This window comes from Geotrypetes seraphini, chromosome 15, assembly GCF_902459505.1.
Source record: "Geotrypetes seraphini chromosome 15, aGeoSer1.1, whole genome shotgun sequence".
Taxonomy (NCBI): domain Eukaryota; kingdom Metazoa; phylum Chordata; class Amphibia; order Gymnophiona; family Dermophiidae; genus Geotrypetes; species Geotrypetes seraphini.
The window spans coordinates 55,519,971-55,532,620 of NC_047098.1; the positions used below are offsets into that span (position 1 = coordinate 55,519,971).

Here is a 12,650-nt window from a genome sequence, read left to right on the forward strand (position 1 = left end):
GCACGTGATGATTTGAGATTGACCAGAGTCCAGAGAATTAGCGGAAATTGAGGGAAGGCATAAAGAAACCGATCCCTCCAGTCCAGAAGAAAAGCATCCACCTCGAGATGCTGAGGAGAGTATATCCGGGAGCAAAATCGAGGCAGATTGTAGTTGAGGGGGGGACACAAAGAGGTCTATCTGCAGGGTCCCCCAGCGAGCAAAAATTTGACGAAGTGTCGGAGAATTCAGTGTCCACTCGTGAGATCGTAGAAGGCAACTTAATTTGCCTGCCAGATAGTTGTGTTGATCTTGAATGTAGACTGCCCTGAGAAAGATGTTGTGATGAACTGCCCACGTCCACATCCTCAGAGCTTCCTGACAAAGGGAATGAGATCCTGTCCCTCCCTGTTTGTTGACATAATACATGGCCACCTGGTTGTCTGTCTGTACGAGAACCACATTGTCTTGAAGGTGTTGAAAAGCTTTGAGAGCATTGAAAATCGCTCTGAGTTCCAACAGATTGATATGACAAAGACGGTCTCGCGAAGTCCACAGACCCTGAGTACGAAGACCGTCGACATGGGCTCCCCAAGCGTAAGTGGAGGAGTCCGTTGTGAGAACCTTCTGATGGGGTAGAGGGTGGAATAGCAAACCTCTGGAAAGATTGGAAGAGAGCATCCACCAGTGGAGAGACTGCTGCAACAAAGGAGTTACTGTAATCTGTTGAGAAGGCGGGTCGATCGCTTACTGCCACTGGGATGCCAGGGTCCACTGAGGAATAATAATAATAATAATAATAATAATTTTATTCTTCTATACCGCCACAATCTTGCGACTTCTAGGTGGTTTACAATCAAGAGTGCTGGACATTCAGCGAAATACAATAAGTAGATATTCAGAGAAAATACAGAGATCAGAGACCTCAGGAGGCAATAGTATAGAAATACAATTTGCTGAGCGAAAATGTAATATGTACATTTTAGTAGGTAATGTCCGACAGGACCTGTTGGAGATAAATAGCAACGTAAAGTTACGATAAGATGAAGATAGCAGATTATATTTATAACAGTGCTGTAAGTTCAGGTGGAATAGGGAGGGGGGAGGGAGAGAGAGTGCGGGTCAATTGTTTAGGTATTTCTGGAACAGGTATGTTTTTAGGCGTTTCCTGAATTCCCTGTATGTAGTGGACGAAAGCAGTTGGTCTAGGTCTTTGCCCCATAGGACTGCTTGGTGAGAGAGAAGGTGTTTGTGGTGTTTTTTCATTTTGCAGCCTCTAACTGGAGGGGATATGAGTTTTGGGTGTGTGTTTCTCGAGTTTGTTATTAGAAAATGCGTAAAGGTCCGTTATGTACTTGGGGGTCAGGCCGTATAGTACTTTGAAGCAGAGGCAGGCAAATTTAAACCTTACTCGGGCTTCCGTTGGTAGCCAGTGCAGCTGCCGATAGTAGGGTGTCACGTGGTCAAATTTCTTCAGCCCGAAGATAAGTCTGACCGCAGCATTTTGCATTATTTGGAGACGTCTCATATTCTCTTGTGAGATTGCTAGATAGGCGATGTTGCAGTAGTCAAGCTGACTCAGTATGAGGGATTGCACTAGGATTCTGAATGTTGACGTATCGAAGTATGATTTAATGGTTCTGAGTTTCCAGAGAGTAAGGAAACCTTTTCTGAATAGGGAATCCACTTGTTCCTTCATTGTTAGGCATTGGTCTAGAATAACACCTAGTATTTTCATGGTGGGCTGAATAGGGTAGTTGAGTTTATTGATGCATATGGGGTTTTATTGTCAAGCGGGTGAGGGGAGGCAACGAAGAATTTTGTTTTTCCTGGGTTGAGCTTGAGCTTGAAATCTGTCATCCATTGTTCCATCTCATTTATGGCATCGGATGCCTTGGGAATGGTTTCCAAGATGGAGTTGGCAAATGGGATAATGATCGTAAAGTCATCTGCGTAGCTGAATAGTTTTATTCCTAGTTGGGTTAGTTTCACACCTAATGAGGACATGTAGATATTGAATAGCAGTGGGGAAAGCGGTGACCCTTGTGGCATTCCGGATGAGTTGCTCCAGGTATCGGAGTGTTCGTTGTTAAAGCGTACCTGGTAAGAACGGGATGTGAGGAAGCCACGAAACCAGTTTAATACCTCAGCTCTGATACCAATGGCGTCTAAGCATTGCAGGAGTCACATGAACTGTAGAGGCCATGTGGCCGAGCAGAATCATAATTTTCCTTGCAGAAATTGATTGAAGATGAGACACCTGACGACAGAGGCAAATGAGGGTATCTTGACGTGGTGGAGGTAAAAACGCTCCGAGACGGACAGTATCCAAGGTGGCCCCAATGAATTGGAGAGATTAAGATGGGGTCAACTGGGATTTTGGTAAGTTGATCTCGAACCCCAGACTTTGGAGGTACAGAATAGTCTGTTGAGTCGCTGTAATAACCCCTTGATGAGAGGGGGCCTTGATAAGCCAATCGTCCAAGTATGGAAAAACTTGAAGACCTCAAGTGCGGAGAGCTGCAGCCACGACCACCAGACATTTCGTGAAGACTCTGGGAGAAGAGGCGAGGCCGAAAGGAAGGACTCTGTACTGGAGGTGAAGATCTCCCACCTGGAATCTGAGATATTTCCGGGAGGCTGGATGAATAGGGATACGAGTATAAGCCTCTTTGAGATCCAGCGAGCACATCCAATCTCCCTGATCCATCAGGGAATATAATGTTGGCAAAGAGAGCATCCGAAATTTCTTCTTGACCAGGAATTTGTTGAGAGCTCTGAGGTCCAGAATGGGTTGCAGATCCCCCGTCTTCTTTGGAACTAGAAAGTAACGGGAGTAGGACCCCAAGTTCCTCTGAGATAGAGGAATCTCCTCAACAGCGAAGAAGGCGAAGAAGAGCCTGAGCTTCCTGAAGAAGAAGAGGAAATTGCGACCGATTGGAAGGACACTCTCTTGGAGGGTGATCTGGAGGTACCTGAAGCAAGTGAAGAGAGTATCCCTCTAGCAGAATGGTAAGAACCCAGAGATCAGAGGTGATCAGTTCCCATTGATGATAAAAATGGGAAAGATGACCCCCCTATGGGTAAAGACATTAAAGTATTCCGAAAAGAAATCAAAACTCATCTCTTCAAAAAACACTTCCCATCATCATAACCTCACAAAAGTATTAGAAAATGCTCTCACGACCACCTCCATCACCACCACCAGCAACACCCTGAATCCGGACAGTATTATCTCTATTCGTCTAAACAACCTATCACTATCTACTACCTGCTATCAATTTCTCCTGGAAAAGTCCAGACTAACAATTGTAACTGGACACACTCTTGATTACATGTACTGCAATGCTACTGGAAATGTCCAGTCCTCTAACTTGTAATCCGCTTAGAACCGCAAGGCACAAGCGGAATAGAAATCACTAATGTAATGTAATGTAATGTAAAGGAGATTTTCGTTGCAGGAAGATTGGAATGCTCAAGCTGGGAACGTCAAAAAGACTGCGGTGGCTTGGTGGCAGCAGGAGTTTGAGACTTCTGTTGATGTTGCTGCTGCTGAGGACGGCGAGGCGGCGGCCTGGCAAAAGCAGGAGTCGTTTTTTGAGGATACCGACGAGGAGTCTGCTGATATGGTCGAGTTGTAGGCGTCTTGGGCTTCGGTCTGATCAGAGAAGCAAAAGAGCACTCATGCTCCGAGAGGCGCTTAGTAACAGCTTCAATAGAATCATCAAATAATTCATTCCCCTGACATGGCAAATTGGCCAATCGGTCTTGAAGATTGAGATCCATGTCAACGATACGTAGCCAAGCCACTCTATGCATGGCTACAGCAAAGGCAGACACTCGAGATGAAAGTTCAAAAGTATCATAAGTAGCCTGCAGCATAAAGAGACGTAATTTAGATAATGACTGGAGAATTTGTTTAAATTCCTGACGACGTGGCTTGGAAACATCAGGATAAAAGAAAGGCAGCAATTTCAAAAAATGGTTGAAAAAGATGGTAAAAGTGTAATTATAGTTCAGAATCCTGTTGGCCATCATAGAATTCTGATACAAAACGACAGCCAAATTTGTCCATATTACGGCCTTCCCTGCCTGGAGGTACAGTAGCAGAAAGTTTGGACGGATGAGACTTCTTCAAAGAGGATTCCACAACTAAAGATTGATGGGATAATTGAGACTTTTCAAATCCCTTACATGGTACAATACGGTAACGAGATTCCAATTTGGATAGAATAGCCGTAACAGAAAATGGAGTTTCCATATTTCGTAAGAAAGTCTGTTTGAGAACTGGAGTCATAGGAAGTCTCAAAGTCTCTTTTGGCGGATGAGAGAGCTCCATATCCGCCAAGTATTCTGGAGTATATTTGGAATCAGAATGAAGATCCAGTTTAAGAGCTTGTCCCATGTCACAGACAAATTTAGCAAAAGAAGTAGTCTTTGAGGTGGAGGCCTCATCAGGAGATGGAGAACGAGACCTTGGAGCCACTGAGTAGGAGGGAGAAGCCTCTCTAGAATACTGAGTCAAGGGTTTGGACTCGAGAAGCAGAGTAATGGAAGAAGCTGCACTGTGTACATGAGGCGGAGTCAGCGAATGTCTGCGCTTCAAGTTCCTCGACGGAGAGGTCCCCGGGGTTCGAGGCACCGAATGTGTTGAGACAAGAGGGGAAGAGTCTCGGAAAGCCAGCTTCGAGGGAGGAGTCCTGGATCTTGAGAGACTTCGAGTCGAGGCATCCTGAAAGCGAGATTTGTGCTTCGATTTAGAAGTCTGAGGTAAAGAAGTCTCCGTATCTTGAGCAGGAGTCTGGACAGACAAGGTCTCACGCCAAAGCTTAGAAGGAAAATGTCTCGAGTGCTTCGAGCGGTGCTTTGGACGAAGCGGGGAAGACATCGATGGAGGCTCCGGCAAAGAATCAGTGGAAGAGAGCCTCATCAGCTTTCGAGACCTGCCCCGAGGCAATACTACCGGAGAAGATTGATGCTCCGGCTGGTCTCCAGGAGGCAGGGTCGAGGACGGAACAAGTTGAGCCACGATAGAAGAAATCTGAGTTGTCAAAATGTTCTTTAACACATCCTCGAGCATCGGCACAGAGACCACAGGATCCGGTCTCGAAGGTGCAGCAGTGCGCATCAAAGAAGACGACCTCGAAGATGAGTATTCCGTATTCTTGGAGGCACGCTTAGGAGGAGGTCTCAATGAGGAATCTGGTTTCTTCTTAGGTACGATACCTGAAAGAGACACAGGAGACTTACCCAGCAAGGACATTTTCACAGGAGGCAATGTCGAGGCCTTCAAGACCGAAGTCGAGGCCTTAGCAGGGAGGGAAGTTGCGGTCGAGGTCGAGGCCTTCGAGACCGAAGCTCCAGTTGAAGCCGAGGTCGAGGCCTTCGAGACCAAGACAGGTGCCAAAGTCACGGTCGAGGCCTTTGAGACCGAGATCGGGGTTTTCGAACCCGAATCCAAACCAGAGGCTGAAACCTTGTCTGAAACTGGTTCCATGCCACCAAAAAGTTGCCAGAACTGGTCGCACCAACGACGAAAGGCCCTAGACTGAAGAGTCCAACGAGATGTACACTCCTCAGGAGAATGAAAAGGCCCCAAACACCGAGAATGAGAGTCAGTGAGGGAAATTGTCTTTTTGCACTGGCGACAACGTTTAAACCCGGTAAGGGGCCTGAACATAGAAAAAATGAAGTCTGTGTCGACCGAACGAGCGGGCCTAGGCCCAAAAGCACGATGACTGGTCGAAAAAGTAAAAACAAGAAGTATTTATTTATTTTAACAAGAAAAGGAACAAGAACGAGCACAGCAACTGAAATAAAACAAAATAACCAGCCGTGGTGAAAGAAGGCAACGATGCTGCAGAGCGAAGATGAAGAGAACTTCTTGGCTCCACTGAAAACGTTGAACAGAGGATCCTCACAGGAAATGCGCCCCCTAGTTGAGCGGGAAGGCACGTGCGCATGCGCGGTGCAGCACTCGGAAGATCTTCAAGCAAGTCTGCTTTCAAGGCTGTCCGCTGCGGGGCTCCGTCGGTGATGTCACCCATCTGTGAGAATATGCTGCCTGCTTGTCCTGGGATAAAACCATGATATGGTTTTGTAAAGAGGTAGGGGAATTCTTTATAAGCAGTTTTGTTATTACTTCAAGCACTGTCAATTTTCCAAAAGGTAACAGACATCTGTTTTACTGGTTTCACTACAACCACAAGTGCTCCTATATACATCTTAGCAGGTTCAACTACTGAAGTAATACTATCACACTTTCTAAATTGAGCAACCAATTAAAACAAGCTAGGGCATAACCTTTATTGGTCTATTTCATTCTGAAGAGATCAGTGTTTATTTTAAGATCGGCTACTCAAACCAGAACTCCATACATACACAGACAAGAGTGGGAACAAATTATTATAAAGGGAGGTATAGATGTACATTAAGCAATAAGCTATGAACTATTACTTGATAGTACAGGACAGCGAGGTGGTTTACATATTAAATAAATAAAAAAAAGGATAGAGAAAATCAAGGTTGGAAAGGATACAATAAAAAGATAAGAATTAACATGCTGGATCCCACCTTATCATGGCCAGTCATAACCATGCCTATTTCCCAAATATTAGGCGTCAGAGACACAGCAGAGGAAATCAGAGTATGGGAAGGCCGCGAAGCAGCGTCTTTAGTGTGATGAGGCCGCTGCTGGAGCCAGTAGGTTTGACGGTTGTCTCGCGGTGGGAGGGTCAGTGGGGTCGGCTGCACGGCGGCGACAGTGGCGGGGGGAAGAGGGTTCTACTGCACAGGGGGATGGCTGGCAGGCAGGTTGGCTTCAGAGGGTGCGGGAGGGACAAAGTATGGAAGGCAGTGAGGGGGAGCAGGGAAGAGGTGCTGCTGGACAGGGGGAGCAAGAAGAGGGACAGGGGAGCAGGGAAGAGGGACCAGGGCATCAGGCTTTCAGAGTGGGGACAGGACTTCAAGGGGGAAGAGGAGAGTCGGGGCGGGCGAAAGGAGACTCGGGGTGGCCAGAGGAGAGTCGGGGCGGGCGAAAGGAGAGTCGGGCAGCATGCGTGGTATACGGGTGTGCGCGGTATACAAAATTTTTTTTACATATATTTGGGTTTCCCGCGCGCTATACCCGTATGCGCGTTTTACACAGGTGCGCGTTATCTACGTGAAAATACGGTAATCATCTGTGAAGATATGAAGATTGCCAATCAGGTAGAGAAAGCTTCAGCAAAGGCGAGACAAATGCTGGGATGCATTAGAAGAAGCTTTTATCAGCTGAAAGCCTGAAGTTATACTGCCGTTATACAGATCCATGGTAAGACCACACCTTGAATACTGTGTTCAGACCACATTATCAAAAGGATGTGAAGAGAATGGAGTCAATTCAGCGAATGGCCACTAGGATGGTCTCAGGACTCAAAGATCTCCCATATGAAGAGCTACGCTTATATTCTCTCGAAGAGCACAGAGAAGGGGGGACATGATAGAAACATTCAAATACATCACGGGCCGCATTGAGGTGGAGGAAGAAATCTTTCATCTTACTGGTCCCACGGCAACAAGAGGGCACACGTTAAAACTCAAGGGGGGAAGATTTCATGGGGACACCAGGAAATTCTTCTTCACCGAAAGGGTGATTGATAGATGGAATGGTCTTCCACGTCAGGTAGTTGAAGCGACCACAACGCTCGACTTCAAAGGACGATGGGAGCGTCAGGTGGGGTCGCTCCAGAGGAATACTTAGAAGACGGATTCTTGAAGGAGGGAGGGTTCGTGAGTGGGCAGACTTGATGGGCCATCATACTCTATGTTTCTATGTTTCCTATCAATTTCCAAGAAGAACTTGCAACGATTACAACTGGTGCAAAATGCGGCGATCAGGATGATTTGGGGTCTGAAGAAGTTCGACCATATAACTCCTTCCTACCGACTCCTGCATTGGTTGCCGATGGAGGCTAGGGTGAAATTCAAATTTGGATGTGTCTGCTTTAAGGTACTTTCCGGCCTAGCCCCCAGATATAACCGACCTTTTCTCTTTCTCAACCAGTCGTCTTAAGAGAAGCTCAAACTTGTATTTGGTTTCCCCACTGGTGAAAGGATGTAAATTTAAAAAAACATCATCAACATCTCTTCTCTTACCAGGCCGCGTTATGGGGTAAAGATCTGAAACAATTACTCATGCTTGCGAATACTTATGGGGAATTTAGGAAAAACCTAAAAACATATTTGTTACTAAAGTACTTAGGCAACTACACTGAACAATTTTTCCCCACAATAACTGACAGCTAAATCTCAACTCCACTAGCACTACTCAATCTAACTTTTTAATTATTGAAAACCGCATAGAACTTCATAGTTCTGTGGTATATAAACTGTTATTATTATATTATTATTATTATTACTAGTCTTTAAGCCCGTTACATTAACGGGTGCTAGAACATATGTCTGTCTGTCTTCAGCACACATCTTCCCCCCAAAGCAGCCCCCTTTCCCTATCTCTTTATGGCCCCTTCTGTCCCCCCAGCACACCCCTCCCCCCAAAGCAGCCCCCTTTCCCTCTCCCGCTGACTCTCTCTCTGGCCCCCTTTCTCTGTCTGTCTTTCTGTCCCTCTCCCTGCCCCTGTATCTTTCTTTCTTTCTGTTATTTTTCCCCAGTTCCCTGTGCAGCAGCATTTCCATCCCACTTCCCTATGCAGCAGCAACAGCATTTCCCTCCTATCCCCCCCCTTTCCTGAGCAGAAGCAGTAGCAGCATTTTCCCCCACCCCCCCTTTCCCTTCTCTTACCTTCTCTTCCCTGCTCTGTTCGGCCCCTCCCCCTTTTTTTTACTGCCGTTGTCGATCCGGCCTGCTCCTGACCCTCCCACCACCGACAAACCTCGGGGCTCCAGCCGCGTAGGCAGCACTTTAAACACGCTGCTTCGCGGCCTTCTACTGCCGATTTCCTCTGCCGTGTCTGTCTCCGATGATGTCAACAGAGACGCGGCAGAGGAAATCGGTAGAGAAGGGCGCAAAGCAGCGTGTTTATAGTGCTGCCTACGCCGCTGGAGCCGAGAGGCGACGGAGAGGGCAGGGAGTGCTAGCAGCCGGCAGCCGCCGCTCCGCAGGTGGAGAGCAGGGAAGGGCCCGCATGCGCACTTGTCTTGCCTCGCATGAGGCCAGACCGTAAGCCGTGCATGCGCACTTCCTATGGGTTGCTACAGCTCACGGAAAACCGGCGCACGCATAGGAAATGCGCATGCGCGGCTTACCGTTTTATTATATTAGATAAACAATGGAGCTCACATAATAACATGCATTAACACATGTTAGTGATCTCAATCTAAATGCCAGATTACTGAAACAGGATTTCCCTATTATACTTGCATTGAAATTCCATTAAGTTCAGTTTTGCAAAGGCAAATTAAAATCCAATCACTTTTTCTAGTAGAAGGGGACAATTTCAGGACGAACTGAAAGCTCAAAAACAGAGCTATAAAATATAAAAGTAACTCAATAGTAATTGGGGTGTGGGAAGAATGAAGGGGTTGCAAGGGAGCAATGCAGTATACTAAATACAACTAAACAGAAGAGACAGAAGCAGCAAGCAAAATGTCAGAAGGAACGTGGGTGGATAAAGCTGCAACTACAAATATCAACTGCCAAGCCCAGAGTATGAAATCTAAGATCAGCTTGCACCCTGGCTGCTACTGTCCATGAGTCAGTACAGAAATTTTACTTAAGTCACAAGATTGAGACTTACTGTTCAGGCAACACATTGATGTTGGTCCAATAATCAGTAAGTCATCACATACTAAAAAAGCTACAAAATATTTAAACAGCCCATCATACTATAGCTTTTTAAAGCAGAAGCACCTCCAGCAGATATACCCACATAAAAAAATTCCCTCATTTAGAGGAAAATTCAGGAGTTTGATATATCTTAATTTATGCCCTGTGCATTTGCATGATTTCTAGACCTTTCCTCTTATATTCAAACATTTATATAATACTGCAGAAGGTAAAGGTTTAAAATTTAGATGGGAACTCATTTAGAAACTAGTCAAAACAGCAGCATTTATTCAGTTCAAACTGAGTGTATAGCATTATGTCACCAGCAATTTAGTCGAGCTCCAGCTCTTCCCCACGTTTCATATATTTAGAATTAAATTATTTATTTGGTATTATATAGAATGATTGTATGGCATTACAATTCACCTTCACATAGAATATTCTTAGATCAGTGCATGTAGAGGGCATCTTCTCTTACAGAATATGACATGACTATGCAAATCTACTAAGTTACAATAACATAGCAAATGAGGGCAGATAAAGCAGTTACTTACCGTAACAGGTGTTATCCAGGAACAGCAGGCAGATATTCTCACATATGGGTGATGTCAACCACCGAGCCCAGATGTGGACAGCTTCACAAGCAGACTTGCTTAAAGAACTTTTAGAAAGTTCACGACTGCCGCACCGTGCATGCGCGAGTGCCTTCCCGCCTGAGGTAGGGTGCGCGTTCCTCAGTTCAGATAGCTAGCTAAGAAGCCAACCAGGGGAGGTGGGTGAGTTGTGAAAATATCTGCCTGCTGTCCCTAGATAACACCTGTTACGGTAAGTAACTGTGTTTTATCCGGGACAAGCAGGAAGCATATTCTCACATATGGGTGACCTCCAAGCTAACCAGAATGGGATGGTGGGAGTTTTGGCAACTCAGGAGAACAAATTTTGTAATACTCCCTGGCCAAAGTGGCCATCCCGTCTGGAAAAAGAATCCAGACAATAATGAGAGGTGAATGCATGAACCAAGGACCAAGTGGCAGCTTTGCAGATTTTCTCAATAGGAGTAGATCTAAGGAAAGCTACAAGATGCCGCCATGACTCTAACTTTATGGGCTGTGACTCGACACTCTAGATGCAGTCCAATCTGAGCATAGCAGAAAGAGATGCAAGCAGCCAACCTGTTGGAGATGATGCACTTGGAAACTAGATGTCCCAACTTATTTGGATCGAAGGAGACAAAAAGTTGAGGAGCAGATCTTTGTGGCTTAGTCCTTTGTAAGTAGAAGGCCAAAGCACGCTTGCAGTCTAGAGCATGAAGAGCTGTTGCTCCAGGATGAGAATGAGGCTTTGGAAAACACTGGAAGAATAATGGATTGATTGAGATGAAATTCTGAAACAACTTTTGGTAAGAATTTAGGATGAGTAAGGAGGACCACCTTGTCATGATGGAATACTGTGAAAGGTGGGTCCACTACTAAAGCTTGTAGCTCACTGACTCTGTGAGCAGACGTGAGAGCAATAAGGAAGACCACTTTCCAAGTGAAATATTTCAGATGAGCCATAGACATTGGTTCAAATGGAGGCTTCATCAACTGAGAAGAACACCGAGATCTCAAAACACGGGAGGTGGTTTGAGAGGTGGCTTGACATTGAAAAGTCCTTTCATAATTTGGAAACCACCTGATGAGCAGAGAGGGGTTTCCCCTTCAGTGCACTGAGATGGACTCAAATGGATGTGGATTTGAGGACTGATTGAGATAAATTAAACAGGTAATCCAAAACTGAAGACAAGGAGGAAGATTGATGCTCCTTCTGATGAAGGGCGCACCAAGCAGAAAACCTAGTCCATTTCTGATGGTATCGCTGCCTAAGTAGTAGGCTTCCTGGAAGCCTCTAAAATGTCTGACAGATTGAGAAAACTGCAGACTGACAGTTACGTTGAAAGGTACCAAGCTGTCAGGTGCAGAGACTGAAGGTTGGGATGAAGCAGACACCCCTGACTCTGTGTAAGCAGAGACAGAAAAACTGGTAGAAGTAGAGGTTCCCTGCTGCTGAGCTGAAACAGAAGGGAGAACCAAGGTTGTCTGGGCCACTGAAGAGCTATGAGAATCATGGTGGCATGTTTGAGTTTGACGAGTGTCTTGAGAATGAGAGGAAATTGGAGGAAATGCATACAGAAAGTGGTTTGTCCATTCCAGAAGAAAAGCATCTGCCTCAAGGCGATGAGGAGAGTATATCCTGGAGCAAAACTGACGCAATTTGTTATTGTGGAGAGACGCAAAGAGATTTATTTGAGGAGTTCCCCACTGAGAAAAAATGTGATGGAGAGGCAACGAATTGATTGTCCATTTGTGAAACTGTAGAAGATGACTCAATTTGTCCACTAAAAAGTTTTTCTCTCCTTGAATGTAGATGGCTTTTAGGAAGATATTGTGAAGAATTGCCCGATTCCAAACCTTCTAAGCCTCCAGGCAAAGGTGAAGAGATCCTGTTCTTCCCTGCTTGTTAACATAGTACATAGCTACTTGATTGTCTGTACGAGTGAGGACTACTTGATCGTGAAGAAGATGCTGAAAAGCTTTGAGAGCATTGAATATCACTTTGAGTTCCAAAAGATTTATGTGACACTGACGATCTGTGCTGGACCAATGCCCTTGAGTATGGAGACCATCGAGATGAGCCCCTCCCCCCCAAGCGTAGGTCGAGGAATCTGTTGTGAGAATCTTCTGATGAGGAGGCGTTTGGAACAGTAAACCTCTGGAGATTGGAAGAGAGCATCCACCAGTGGAGAGACTGTCTCAACGGAGTCACTGTAAAGTGCTGTGAGAGTGGGTCGAAAGCCTGCACCCAATGAGATGCCAGGGTCCACTAAGGAATTCTGAGGTGAAATCTGGCAAAAGAAGTTACGTGA

General features: G+C 45.7%; 1 protein-coding gene across 1 annotated transcript in view; it reads right to left on the minus strand.

Moving 5' to 3' along the window:
* The window catches only part of UBE2G1 (ubiquitin conjugating enzyme E2 G1), a 120,339-nt gene that overhangs the window by 65,441 nt on the left and 42,248 nt on the right, over window positions 1-12,650 (minus strand). The gene's annotated exons all lie outside the window — the stretch shown is intronic.